We start from the raw sequence: 15,301 nt of genomic DNA on the forward strand, positions 1-15,301 counted from the left end.
TTTATCATAAAGCAATAGTAAGGGTACATTTATACTACATAAATATCATGGATAATTCATGGCACCAAGATGTTTAACTTCCTCAAATGCTAACCCAAAGAAGGCTGTTTCTTCCATTTCTGGAACAATGTAAGTGTTTGAGGGCATATCATATCACTTTTCACCCTTCTAGATGAGTATGTAAACTGCAGATACACTTCACACACAGCCTACACACACACAGAAACTTTAATGAAAACAATCAGGTGGATACAGCCTGAAAGAAAGCAACTCTTGAAGAATACTTGTGCCTATGAAATAAAAATTTTTGTTCAGATCAGACTATTTCCATGTTTTGCAAATTAAAGTACCTCAGAAGTCCATCACAAACCTTCTTGACCTATTGCTTCCCACAAATGATGAAGTATTGTAGAACTTAAGTGAGCACATACAGCTAATCTGTTGTGGAAAAACATGGTAGTTCTCTGTGAATTGAGATACTTTTGCTCATTTGGCTCCTAAAATATTGAGGATACATTACGAATAATATTTTCTGGTAGACAGTTGAAATGCATCAACATTATTGATATCTTGAAGTAGAAAACTGAGAACTTTCACCATGTTCAAAATTGTTTATGAAAACAATATATCTGAAATTATCTACCTTGTTGAACAGAAATATAAAGATGACAATCTGGTACAGTCCTAATTATCACTAATTAAATGGAGCTGTGTTTTCCTCTTTGCTGTATTCAAAATACTGAAGGGATTGATAATCACTTTTGTGGAACAGTTTCTACATTACCACTTTTATAGGAATTATGTAAATAAAAAAAGTGTTTCAGTTATTACTTTCCATATCTTATGAGAGATGCAATAGGATGTAATCTAGTACAGAGAAAACTCTCCCATACAGAAAATACCAGGTAAGTTGCCTGCACAAGTCAGTGCCTGTTCCTTTCTAAAGCCATATAAAAAGAAAGAGGAATCACTTGTCCCTCAGATCACGCTGAACAGAGCACACTACAGAGCAACTCAGTGTTAGGTGGCACTCATCTTGCCTACGTTCAGTCAGCTAATCTAGTGTAAAGTGGTTAGCTACGCTTCCTCCAGAGTGGAGCAGAGAAAAGGACCCCCAAAGGGCAGATCTATCTGTGTATCTTAAGATGAACTAATTAACTTCTAGAGTTACCTGTTTCTTTGCACAGGAAACAAAGGGATCCTGAGACGGTTTGCACAGACTAAAAGCCCAACGTTTAGCTGATTCCTCCTTCTTGTGCTATCATCCTACACTGCCTTGCCACTTTGCTTCCTCCAGAACTGCAAGGGGCACATACAACCTGCTAGCACCCTTAAAGCCTACCATGCACCAGTTTATGCTTTGTCCATACGTTCATGCATGCTCTGTAAAGATCTCCCAGCTCTAATATCTACACAGACAGGCTTTCAGAGGCTTTGGACTCAGTGCTATTCTGCAGCAATGGAAAGACTCCTGTTGGCTTCACCTGCTGCAGAATGAGCCCTGATGACAAGGAAAGCATGAATGTTATTCTGTCCCCTAAAGAAGGGGGCACTTGGCCTATGAAAGTATGCGCTGGCTTTTTTCTTAGCTCTTTTATACTTGAAAGTATTAAGATCATTACAGTGTGTCAAAAAAACATACTCAGTTGTCACAATCCTTCTAAGTGTATTACATTACATTCCAAGGACTGGAAAAATAGCTATGAATTAGAGAAGGTTAAAAGGTTGAAAAACATCAAAGCAATATAGAATCTTTTCTTTTGCAGATACATTATTGATTCTCTAAGGGAAAAACCCAAAACATTAACATGAGCGATCATCAGCCTGAAAATTAAATTCTACCTTTAAAAGTTCAAAATAAAGTGATTATTCTGGGATCATCTTTAAATGAGAATTTAATGTATCGCAAAACAGATGATTCATAGCTAATACTTCCTGTATCTAAAACAATTTATTCAGCATCAAAAAACAGCAACTTTCAACAGCTGTTGAAAACAAATACTAATTACAGCAGTAAGATATAACCATTCATTGTGCCTCAAAATCATTAGTAAGTCAGCATGCGCATTCAGAGATGCTAGCAGCAGTCACGATAAGTGATATTCTGTTTTTTCCTGCATGTGCATGCACGAGTGTGTGTTTTTAAGCTAACCAGACTTTGCCATCTGTGGTTAATTATTCTGGGATCATTGCCATTATTTTATTCAAGATTTGTTATCTGCTTTCAATAAATTAATGAGGTGTTAGCAAAATCCTTATATAAATGGAAAGAATGTATCCACTCTTATTTACACAGCAATCCTGATATTCTAGCAGCTTCCATTCTTCTAAGACGACATCATGTATGACTATTTGTTCACCATATGCTTAACTACCTTAAAAACCCTCCTCTAGAAAAGCCTATATGCTTATGTGGACTGAATCCATATGCTTTGCATTTCAGCTTTCCCAGACAGACTGCTATGGCTGAAATCTTCCCTACTGGACATCTGTTTCAGACAAATTCTTTTTGGAACTTTTCAGCAAAACAATTAAACAGTTAAATCTATTTCTGAGAAAGAATCTGGGAAAAAAAGAAGTCACTTAAAATCTGTGAATCTTTCTTAGAATACTGCTAGAACCAAAGTCTTGAAAGTATGAATATGAGAAAGGGACAATGAAGGGAGGATCACCTTCATTTTCTTAAAGTATCTTTGCAATTCCTGTAAAAATCTGTCCAAATTAGAGCAAGTTACACAGCAGGGGCATGAGGGGGTGAAACCAGTACCATATATTAAAATGTCCTTGAGTATTTTACCTCTGTATTGAAGATTTTGTTTTTGCTGTTTATGCTTAAGCTTCTAACAGCTCTTGTTGGATTGTGCCTGTCCCTAAAGAGCAGCTAGACAGCCTCTCTGCAGCCTTCAGCAACAGCAGGACAGCCAGGCTGGCCCCCTTAATGATACCCTCAGGCATTCAGGGCCAGATTGAGGCAGACACTGACAGCTAAAGATGGGAGTCACCAATGGTCTGTGACCCTTTGCTGATCCCTACATGGCCGGAGAGAAGTCTGGCAAGCCCACAGGAAAGGTAAGAGTCCAACCAGATGAGAAGCAAGAGCAGCTGACTGGGACATGTACTCTATCCTGCTTCTCAAGGACTTTCCCTTGGATTGCTTGCGGTACACCTCCAAAAGCAAAACAAATAAGGCAACTCTTACAAAAGACTATCATCCACTATTCATCTTCAATGAGACTTCAAAGCAGTTCTACTCTCAGTAGTGGAGAAGGCAAAGAGGCTGTGTCAGAAGCAGGATGCATGTTGTAATTAGAGAAGCTGTTGCAATGCATATGCTATTAAGGCTATGCAAAACATCATAATGCTGGCATTTCTTAAGTTATGAGTACTTAATCTTACAATCCTAATAACATCCATTTTACATATTTTTATGCCTTTTTATACACTTTTATACATAAAATAGAGACAATCAGTCCATTCATGAATATTTAAGCAATAACAGTTAGTGGCCAATCGCACTCCCTGGAGAATAAATGACCACGAAGGAGTATTAATGGCTCAAGGGGAGACTCAGGGCTATTAGCAAAGCATAAATCACCTGAGAAATGCTCAGGGGATGAAGTGGTCATTTCTCCAGCAAGGAACCTTAACTCTGGGGGTTTGGTTCTAACCTACACAGCATGGACAGAGGAGAGAGAGTCCTACTCTTAAGCTTGATGCTACACGAAACAGTTTGTAGTTCATTTGTGATGATTTTTGTCAAATGCTTTTACTTTAAAAGAAAGCAGCAGAAGGGATTAGGCCTTTTTGTTTGAAAATGATTAGCATGGCATTAGATCAGATCAAAGCTGAACAACTCAACTGAAGCAGCAGCTTGAAAATATTGTCTGTGGCTGTCTTAATTTGGTATAATCCCCTGAATCTATGAAATGAATAGCAATCGTCAGATATTATTGACTGTTTTCTATTCTCTACTTGCTCAGTTCATGTCGGAGTCTAAACGCTGTATCAGTTGGGTTTCTGTTTACAACAAAATTTTTTTTTTTTTGCTTTACAATTTAAATTGGTCCAAAATAAGAGATATCAAATCAATACAAAAAAAAAATTGTATGCCATTATATGGTCAGTCTGTAAAATCTGATGGGGGAAAAAAAATCATTTTTGGACGTTAGTTGGTGGAAAGCAATTAACCCAAATTCCCGTACTATCCTAATGACTCATTATAGTTACAGTAATAAATACAACATATGTGCTATATCCAAAAGGAAATATAATATTTTATACAGTGCTCAAAATGATTCCATCTGGAAGAATATGTCATAACAACAATTCTTAGAATGTCAGATGTATATAAATATACACACATACACACACACACGTATATACACGCACATATCCACACAAAATTCTTCATGTATCAGAAGCAGGACAAATAGCTGTTACGCTGTAGTTTCCAGACTTCTGGCAATCCTATACCAGGCCAATGGCTTAGAATGTAAAAATAAGCAATCCAAAATAATCTGCTGCAGAAGGCTGCAGGAAAGGGTACATAATCCCTGCGAAACCTTGCAAACACAGTTTCTGGAGGTGAAGTCCAGACACCACTGGAGAGAGGTGGAAATCACGCACACAAGAGGAGATACTTACTCCCACTCGCACTTCAACGTCGGCATATAGCCAGTTTACTTTCTTACTGGAGCAAAGCATTACACACAGATCTCATATTCTGTGGATAAAAACAACAATAATATCTCAAGCCTTGGATAAAAGGAAGCATAGCAATCTCACCGCAGCCCCCGGCTGCGCTCACCACGAAGACCACCACACCGCGTTACGAGGCCAGCGCAGCACCGGGACAGGGGCGCTCTGCAGCAGGCATCGACGACAGCGCTTCGCTCGCGTGCAGCCGCGAGGACGGCTTGGGACTTCCCCGGCTCGTATCGCTCCAGAAGAGAGAGTGCTGCTCAAAACGAAATCTTTGCGTGACCCCCCCCCCCTCCACGCTCACACCGGGCAGCATGCTGGCAAGAAACATAAAATGTGACTGAACCAGAATTAACATTTTAGGAGTCAAGCAGCATAGTGATGACGTGAAAAACTGGAGAACTGAGTGAAACTTTGTAACAGAAATTAAGCAATTAGCTACATGTAGCTACATAAATCAGAATGGCTCTACTACTGCAAGGATGCATAGATTATTTAGGCAGGATATAAAAGCAGCTGAAATCAGAGGTAAAACACTTATTAACAAAAAATACTAACACTAGGGCAAAGGGAAGTTGGAAATAACAGTATAAAAATGAAAATTACCTCAAAGTAGAAGCAAAACTCGGTGATTTTGTGCTCCCTTTATTAAGGGAATCAGATAAACTCCATCTCAGAATTCTGAAGGCACTCTACATTAAATTACACTTCTGATAGCAAATATTTTCCAGAAACTTCTGTAGTTAGTGGAGGTCAAATATGAGTGGATAACAAAAGAATTAATACCTTTATTCGAAGAATAGATGGATAAAGTGAACTAGACAAGATTCACTAGCCAAACTTCAATGACATCTAGGGTTTTAGAACAAATTCGGAAAGGGAATCTAGTTAGAGGGAAGCAGAAACCGGGGTAGAACACCACATAAGCTTGTCAAAGGCAAAGCCAAACTAACCTATTATCTTTCTTCAGGAAGAAAAGCAAGCTTCTTGACAAAGCAAACAGAGGAAACAAACTTTGATAAACACCAACTATAGTGTCTCATGGAAGATTGCTTGTTCAGAGAAGAGATTAGTGCAAGAACTGCTAGAACAAGCATGCAGCTAAAGGAGAGCTGTCAGTAAGCTGTGCTGGATGGAGAACCGTCACTCTGGAGGGAAGGGTCCCCTCACATTAGTCTTAGGGCATACATGTCATTTAATATTCTATTAACCCTAGGTAAATGCTATAGAAATCTGTTGGTTAAACCTATCAATACAAATCTGGAGTAGGAGAAACAAAAAAGTAGCTGGATACTCTTCAAAAAGGAGGTGACCTCTGAGCCTGGTTAACCAACACAATGGTGTGGGAGCCTCCCATACCAAAACTGACTCCTCAAGTCTGTGTTCCTTGCTTTCCAGTGACAGGCGCATCCTCCTCTGTTTTGTGAAGCAGAAAAATATCCCGGAGAAGGACACTATTCTGCCTGACAAAAAGGGTTAGGATGTCAATGTTGTTGCCAGTTTCACAGAAACATAGGTGCATAGGAAGACTCCACTCCTGATACGGAGCTAGACCACGTCTTATCTCCTGACCGTGAGTGACTTGGATATTGAAAACAGTCAAAACAGAATATGAAATTCAATAGTTTGTAAGGCCATACCACTGTGGTACTGGGAGCCAAACAGCGGGAAGTGAGAGGGACATGGGTACACTACCCAAATATGAGGAGAGAGGGGTATACTTGGAAATTGTCAGTATGACTTTGTAAGGGAAAGTCCTAGTTTATAAACCTCTTGGAGTTATCTGGATAGATCAACAAGTGTGGATATCTGCTTGACAGATACAATCTCTCTGAATTTCTAACACTTTCAGCAAGGTCCTTCATGAAAGACTTAAGGAAACGAAGTAGCCATGACATAAGAGGCAAATAGTCAGTTTTTGCCATGAAGGGAGGTGACAAGTGGAGTTCTAGAAGGGCCTGCACTAAGAGTTGTGTTGTTCAGCAAACTTGAAGTGACCTGGAAAAGGCAATGTGGTGACAGTTTGCTGATGATACTAATTTATTCATGGTTAAGGCAGCTAATTCTCAGAAATTTCAGAAGTGTAGATAAAAACACAGTTAACTCCACAAAAAAATAAGATCCTAATTCAAGATGTCAGATGATGGATTCCAAGCCGACCATTACCACTGAAGAGCAAGATTTTGAGGTTATGATAAGTAGTTCCATAAACATGTCAGCTTCGTGCTCAGTACCAGTCAAAAGAACAAATTGAATATTAAGAATTATTGTAAAAAGAACAAGGAATAAAAAACAAGAATATCATTATTCTCTTGTATAAATCCAAGGTTTATCCACAAATCAAATGTAGGAGCTAAGCCCAAAACAAAGGGAATTGATTCTTCCTGCAATGGGTTGTAGACCGTAAGAAAACATTGTCAGGGATATTTCAGCTATCACAAATTCAGGCAGTTTCAAGGGGAACATGGACGTGTTCATGGAAGAGAAATTCATTTATAGTTAATAAATATATGAAACTCCCACTTGTCTCAGGAAGTCCCTGAGCTGAAAATAGCTGAAAAGAGGAAATATTAAGGAAAAGTATCACATCTGGTTGTCCTACACCCATTTATGGCCACACACTTGTCTACCAGAAGAGATATCATGATCAGAAAGATGTTTTTCCAGGCTATCCCTTGATCTCCATGTATGCCAGACCACACATTTTGGCTGCAGTTGGAAACAAGACACCATCTATTTTCATGTGTGAGCTACCTGCATGGTGTTGGCATGGACATTAGAAACATTTTCGTCAGAGACTGAACAAATTTTCCTTATACACAAAATAACTGTCCAAATCTTCCTGTGCGCACCTCTGGAAATACCCACCTCTGAAAACTGCCACTGTTTTCTCTTCTAGGATTTATCAGACAGGAACAACTGAAGTGCTAAATGGATCTGAGGAGTCCAGCCAACATAGCCTTCAAGAAGAGGTGCTGACTTAGCACCAAAGAGGTTGAATAGCTATGTCCCAGGGCAGGGTGATGGTCCCTTACACTGTTTACTTGCCACAGTCTAATGCTAAGGGGCATAATACCACCAAATGTTACATAATTGAGCAGTTGAGTAGCCGCAAAACTTCAGAGAATAGTCATGATTTCTTTCAGAGGTAATACTGAGTTTTCCATTCTGTATTTCCACTCCCAAACAAACGTTCATGAAAAGCAATATGAACATCCTACAGGGACAGAGGCACAGCATCTGTCAGGTAACTCCAAAAAAGGCCGGCTTTCCAGGAAGGGCATTTTAGCATCAGTCATAGAAGGACTAAGCCAAGTGAGGTCTACAGGAAGAGCTAATGTCTTATTGCATCAAACAATATAGCTGGGGAAGAGACAACAAGCTTTTTGTGTGCAAGTCTTCCTTCAGGTTATTTGGCACATACTGGACAAGTCACCTGGCAAGAAAATGTTTCTCTCAATGCCTGTATTGAAGTGTCCTAAACCTTTTCATTTTCCAAATGACTTACTTTTGTTCACAGAGCATAATACACATCAATTATTCTACTTTTCTCACAATGTCTAAGCACTGGCTGAAACTCGGAGGATTTTACTAAAATGGATGGACTCCTTGGAGCAGGAACATTTAGAAAGACCTCTCTGCCTACAGAGCATCAGTTCTTTAAGACCTGTCCTATCCTGTCCCCAGGACTGTTTTTGTTCTTTCACTGTGTTGCAACATCATTCCATACACTACAACATATGGAGTCACATAAAGAAAGTAGCTGAATTTACTAACAGACAAAACCAAAAGATACAAATGCACCTTAGTAGCACAGTTATTCAGTTTACTGGCACTCAGAAAAGCACTTCAACCTTCTACTGATCCACTTATATGCTTCATGAAATGCTTACTTAAAAGCTGTCAGGGAACATTTATAGCACTAAATGTGATCACTGGCTTCCCTACCCTAAATGTTTCCACCTTACCTTCCTCACCATATTCAGCTGTGTGCAATGACTCAAGCTTCCCCAGAAACAGGAGCAGGAACCTCTGCTCCTGGGTTACAGATCTTCAAAAGCCATTCCCATCAGCTCTGTGTCCTAGTCCAAAAATACCAACCTGCATATAAACAAGCTGTGATCATGCTGGCCTCTCAAATCGCGACTCACTTCAGTATTAACTGTACACCATTATTTCTTCCTCAGATGCAACATACACACAGAAAGTTCCCCACAGAGCCACTCTAGCTCTCTGCATATGGAACTAGAGCCTGCTGCTCCATATTTTATGCCTATGTAATACTTGCATTAGCATGAATGCTAGTCTGTGGCTTGCAAGGTTAGCCTGGGATGCAGAATACCCTTAGTCATTTCTCACTGAGTCTCAGTTCATCACTTAAGAAGAAAACAAGAAAAACAAACCCACACAGGAAAAGCACTTCCCTATGTAACAGGAGTACTTAATACTGTAAAGATAATGGGGCAGTTCTGTATTTTTTTTTCTTGTGGGCAAGACATACATGTAAGTGATATTATTCATTCACAACAGCAGTGTCTGTATATCTGTTCATGCTGCTGCATTACAGGCTGATAAGGAAGCAATGCAGCCTGACCTATCTGTAAGAAAAAGCGCTCTAGCTGAGCTCTTATCTGTGCCATACGCTACAATGGTATCTTCTCCAAATTACCATCCAGCACATTCAATTCCTATTACGTGCAGTCTGGAAGTATTCTGCATTTTCTTTCCTCTACAACAGTCCAGTGGAGTAAGAGCTTTTTATCTTTCAATTGTCTCTTTAGCTCTCCAGGAAAAAAAAATCTTAATAGAATGACAGAGTAGCTGTTAAATGGAAAACTGAGTAGGAAAGAGATTCTTGTTCTCATGTTTATTATTCCCTTATTGGAAATTAAATGCATTTGCTATCCGTTACCTTAATGACCTAAGGAGCACATCAGTAGAGTCCTATTCTAGCATCACCTGTGATTGCACTGGAAGTCTTTTTCAGGAAGAAAGCCAGCAAAACAAGCTAACAAAAAACCCTGATAGAATAAGTGGAATTGCCAGAATGCACACTGGGGACACAGTCATTAAAATGCTACAGAATTAATTTCAGTCTGGAAATTATCTATGACCTAAATGTCTTTTATAGATTACCAATTCTAATGACTTTTTCCCTTAATGGCACATTAAAAGTAGCTTTCCATCACTTTTTAATTAATTGTTGAAAGCAAACAAATCTCCAAACATCTGATAGCATAGCCTCAATTCTGTGAACCTAAGTATATGTTTAATTTTACTCACATGAATAGTTCTTCATACATATAAAAAGCCCGGAAAACCAACTACATTCATATGCACTTGCAAAATCAGAGCCAAGAACCTTCTCTTCTCCCAATGAAATATATGTCCTTTCATTTTGTTTCAGAGTGCTTGTGGGGAAGACTAGTCAAACTTTTTGTTGTTAAGTTGAGGTAGGGGAGCACCAGTTAGGAAGAAATGCACGAAAAGATGGAGAAAAAGAATAAAATAAACTTTTCACAACAGTCTCCAATGAAAGCTACCACAAGACAAGCCAGCACTGCCAGATGGATTGAGTAAATATGAATTCTAACAGACTTCCTCAAAGATGTGGTCCTGCTTTGAAAAGCAACTCCACAGAATTTGATTGTGTACGGTTTGTGTTTATTGCATCTCAACAGCTTCATCCTAGATATGTTCAGTTTAATAGAAAAACCACAAAACAAACAAAAACCCTTCCTTATAAATGAATTCCCAGGAGGCATTAGAAAGATGCAAGACAAATTTATCATATCCTGCTTTAGAACTATTGCTGAAGTTTTATTACTTTCAAATTTTGATTTGCAATTTTATGTTACTCTACAAGGTTAAATAGTTGCTGTGCACAATTACAGAAATGACTACATAACAACAACGTACAGTGATTTTTATGCATACTATGTACAGGAAGCAATACAATGCCTGACACATATGTGAAACTTCAAGCCAAACAAAGAGTGCATTATAGTCGAGCAGAAATCAATTATTGCATATAGGCATTTGGGAACTGTATGCTAGCCAAGGGCTTCATGGTTTTGGGTGCCATAGCCCATCAGATGAAAGCATATACACCGAAGTATTATCTAAGCTAGAATCAAACACAGTAAGTTCCTAAAAGCAAATATTTACTAGTCAGATATAAAGACCTGAAGAATCCTTCAGACCTGTTAGCCTTTATTCTGGGTTCTTGTCACTAACTAAATATGTTAAAACTAGACCCTTTCAGAAGAATGAATATAAAGATAGGCTTGCAAAAGAAGTTACAAGCAGAGCTACTGCTTTAGCACTTATTAACCAAGGAGAATAGGTAGGCAATCAGGGAAAGCATTTTATGAAAACACCTGACAAAAGCTGAATGTTGGCCTGCACAGGGTTTTTGGCCTCCACTCAGTTGAAACTGTTTTTGCTACCAATTACAGTAAAACAACAGTAACATGAAAGTCCTCACATATCCTTGACTACAGTATCCAGCCTGTCCAGCCCAGGCTGCAAGGGCAGCATAGGAGCCATCTGGGTCCCCTTGTCCAAGTCCAAGAGAAGCTCATTAGCCAAGAAGCTGTGCCAAGTCTCTTCATCTACCATCTGCCCTGGACAAGAGGTTCCCACATAGCATTTTTCACCTCTATTCTAGGTTTCCATCTTGTTTTTCTCTTCCACAGATAAAGGACATAACCAGACCTTCACTGAGAGAAGCATGGTAAGAATTCAAGGGAGCCACACACAGCAGTTCACATGGGAAACAGCACAAGAGCTCCACTGCAGCAAAACTGACAAACTCCAGCAATTTCAGCACAGCTAGAATTACAACCCTGAAAGCTTCACATGATTGATGCACTTCTTCCTCACGCTCATGCATAAACTGTGGGAGAAGAATATTATTAAGGCTGAACAGTCAGCGGGTGCAAGGCGGAGAGCACAGGAATTAGAGTTGCATTTGCAGCATAGGTAGGACACAAATGTTTTTTCTATTCTAAGAAAGTCTGATGTTTTGGAATTACTTCTCAACTTGATTTGAGGTAAAAAGCTGACATTTTGAAAATTGCTGTTGGATTAGTAATGTTCTGAAAATATCAAAGGAAAACAATTTCGTTCTGATTTTGCCTTTTACTTTTTATGAATTCTTTCCAGTAAGGTAAATTTTTGGAGTAAAAAAATCATTTTGCACTAAAACAAATTTTTCAAACTAGAAGAACGTTTCGTTTCCAAATGAAAAGAATCAAAAAATGGACAGTTTTGGAAAATTTTGAAGTTTTTGTCCAGAACTATTTAATTGGGTGCTTCTGTTAAACCAATCCTCTACGTATTTTTTGCTCAATCAGAATTTCTGATTCTCTTTGCTTGGTCTGTGTCCTTATGTCTTTACTGCCCACTATTCAAACTGTACTCAGACAACATAACTATTACTCTCACACTAAGCCTTCCTACATCATTCGTGACTAGAATGATGTACCTGTATGTGAATGGATTTATTTCCACACTGCCCCAGCTGAGCTCCATCCCAGGCTCCAATGGAAGGAGGACTCTAGGTAGCCCAGACTCTTCTGCCCAACCTAGCCAAGTTGGACCCCTTCTTGTCCACTGCACTCAATAATATTTTGCCCCAGGCATATCTTCTCCATTAGTGTCAATTTATAGCCTTATCTAGTTCTCAGATTCACTTCTCTCTTCTCATCCCAGTGGTATTCTTATTTTCCATCCAGGGCTAATCCATTCTCTCTAGGTTTGCTGTCCCAAGTGATTTGTGTCTCTTTCCATTCAAAGTTCCCTGTCAATATTATCAAAGGTACGATGAACTGTTGTGGCCAAAACCCTCCCCACCTTCTATAGGTCCCTTCAAAAATACACGCATGAATAGCTTGACTCCAGCACTCATAATTTCAGCCCACGCAGTTAAAATCTAGCCAAGTCAAGTCTTCTAATGGAAAGCTTAAGCAGCCTTAAAATATTTTGTGCAGTATTTTGTGCAGCTAAAGGAGGAGACAGACTTTCTACAACACAAACCTGACTCCTCCTCTTGGAGGATATTTTCCTCTTTTACTACTGTTCCCCAAACACCTGCTGTACCTCTGATCACACTGCTTCTTTACTGCTTCTTCCCACATACCATTAGTCCCTTATGTTCCTTCCCGCATTTCAGGCGCATACCATGTCTCATCAAAAAAAAAAAAAAAAAAAAAAGACTGTGAAGACTGTGTATTCACAAAGCATCTATTAGTTAGCACTTCTATTCAGTATTAGTTCATGGATTTTAGGGAGTTAAATTAAAGATTTCCTTTTCACCTCAAGTGAGACTATGAAGCAAATGAGCATGGTAGGCAGAGGTTATTGGTGACAGGGACTCCAAAGTTGCATTATTTAAAGCAACGGCCCTAAGTCAGTCAAAAGCTTTATATTTCAGAAGTTTCCTACAAGTTCAGCAGCTGGAAATCATGCTGCTTTCATGGAAAAAGGTATTATTGCTGGTAGAGAATATCAGTCAGACAGGACTAGACAGAGAGACCAGTTACACTGCTGTACACTAGTGCTGGCAGATTACAAATTCACTGGCTTTGAACTGTGAAAATAGATCAGCCTCTACCAGTGCATGACACCGGCCAAATAAGATCACTGTCTTCCTATGTTAGTGTAATGTTTCTTTCAAAAGACAAGAAAAAAAAAGTATAGAAATAAATATGTCCATTCCCTACCAAAATTCCTACCAAATCATCCAATGTCACGTTCACAGCAGTTAGCATAAAAGCTATTACAGAAGCATCCCAGAAGTAGCACGCAGTAGGCCAAACTGAGTAAGAGCGACTGCTCACACTGGAGTCACTCCATTTCCCAGGTGATCATCCTCATGCTGCAGCAACACCCAGAGACACCTGAATCTAATCTGAGGGCCCCGTTCTGGCAGGCACTGTAAAAACCCATAGCAAGAGAAAATCAGCTTACAGTCTACCAGCTTCCAGAGATGGAAGCTGAGATGGAAAAAAACAGAAGCCTAGAGAAATACAGTGAAGCCTATTATTATGCTGCAGGACAACAGCAGACTTGCTTTTAGAGTCTCTATCACAAAGGTCCAGCAGTGGGTACCAAACAGGAACTCACAGCACACAGTCTCTTAGTAAAACTTGACAGCATTGCACAAGGGTTAAAATGCAGCTCTGTAAACTGGCAAAGGCTAAAGTGCTCTTAAACATCCTCCTCTGGGAATACGGCAGCACAGCTGCTGCACATATTTCAGCACAGCAAATGTTTGGGCTTTAGCTGAGACAAAACTGCTCAAAAAACTTCATAACTTATGTTCATTTAAAGGTGTCCTTAAGGCTGGTAGATAAGAAAAATGATTATTTGGAGCTAATAGTTATTATCTAGTTTAACTTAAGAGCTGCCTAGTTGCACGCTGATGACTATGCAGACAAGCACCGCAGAAGTTCCACATTCCTACAGCTTTTTTCTGTTAGGAGAGTACTAGAAGTATATTTGAATCAAACAGTTTAGAAGTTCTAAAATGGAGATGATCTACTTTTCTCCATTAACTGGGTCAACAACTGCAAAGTAAAAGCATGTCAAGGACTTCCAAGACCCCAAAACATCCAGCAAAACTTGACCTTCAGAAAGTATCTGTCTAATTTCAATCAGGTTTGAAAATTTCCAGTATAGTTATGCAGTAAGGGTCATCTGCCATAGACTGAGGTTAATAACGAATTTAAGCACTCAGATGTGGATTGTTAAGATATAATCATAGCTAAGACTACATGACAAGAAGAAAAACATGAATGTAGAGTATAAATGCAGCACCAATGGTAGGTGACTTCTTGTCAGCAGTCACACAGGTATCTTAAAAAGTGTTTTAAGTACATGAAAATACATTTTAGGTCCCACTTACATAGAAACAATGCAAAATATTATGTGAATTATGCCTACTCAGCAAATAAAATGCCTAACCTAACACATTGCTTTCCTTCAAATAACCTGGCAAGATTCTGCAGCACTGTCATACAGCGCTATTATGCATTGCTTGAATGAACAGGAAAGTATGTAGAACTACTTTGGGGGGAAACAAATTTTTGTTTTGTTCTGCGGATATGCCCTAACCCATGTAAACTAGCATCTAAACACCATATATTAGTGACATCTAAAAGCATGCTGAGACTGGATAATGAGGCACGAGACAGCTGGCTTTTACATTTAAATATATCAGGAAGATGGGAGGAAAGGATTGCTATTTTTTAACAGGATTTATTTCTGTGCTATGCATTGATTTACAACTGCATAAATAAGCAATAGCCCTGTGAATGTGTTGGTTTGCTATTTGAGATTTTAAGAAGGAAAAAGGCCTTGAACAAGCAATGCCACGTTCCAGCAAGATGTGTTGTGTCATCCCCTGAGAGGTCACACAGTTTGCTCCTCTCAGGATTAAACCAGCAGGAGCTGCCCACTTCTACTGTGGGTGACAAGTCACCTAAAGGCTTCAGCAGGGTTAGATCACATCATGCTTGCTGCACCATGCTGCAGCCTACTAGCATGGCTTACCCATGACCTGGCACACCTACTGCACCAAAATGTACAATGCCTT

Source organism: Rhea pennata, chromosome Z (assembly GCF_028389875.1).
Source record: "Rhea pennata isolate bPtePen1 chromosome Z, bPtePen1.pri, whole genome shotgun sequence".
Classification (NCBI taxonomy): Eukaryota; Metazoa; Chordata; class Aves; order Rheiformes; family Rheidae; genus Rhea; species Rhea pennata.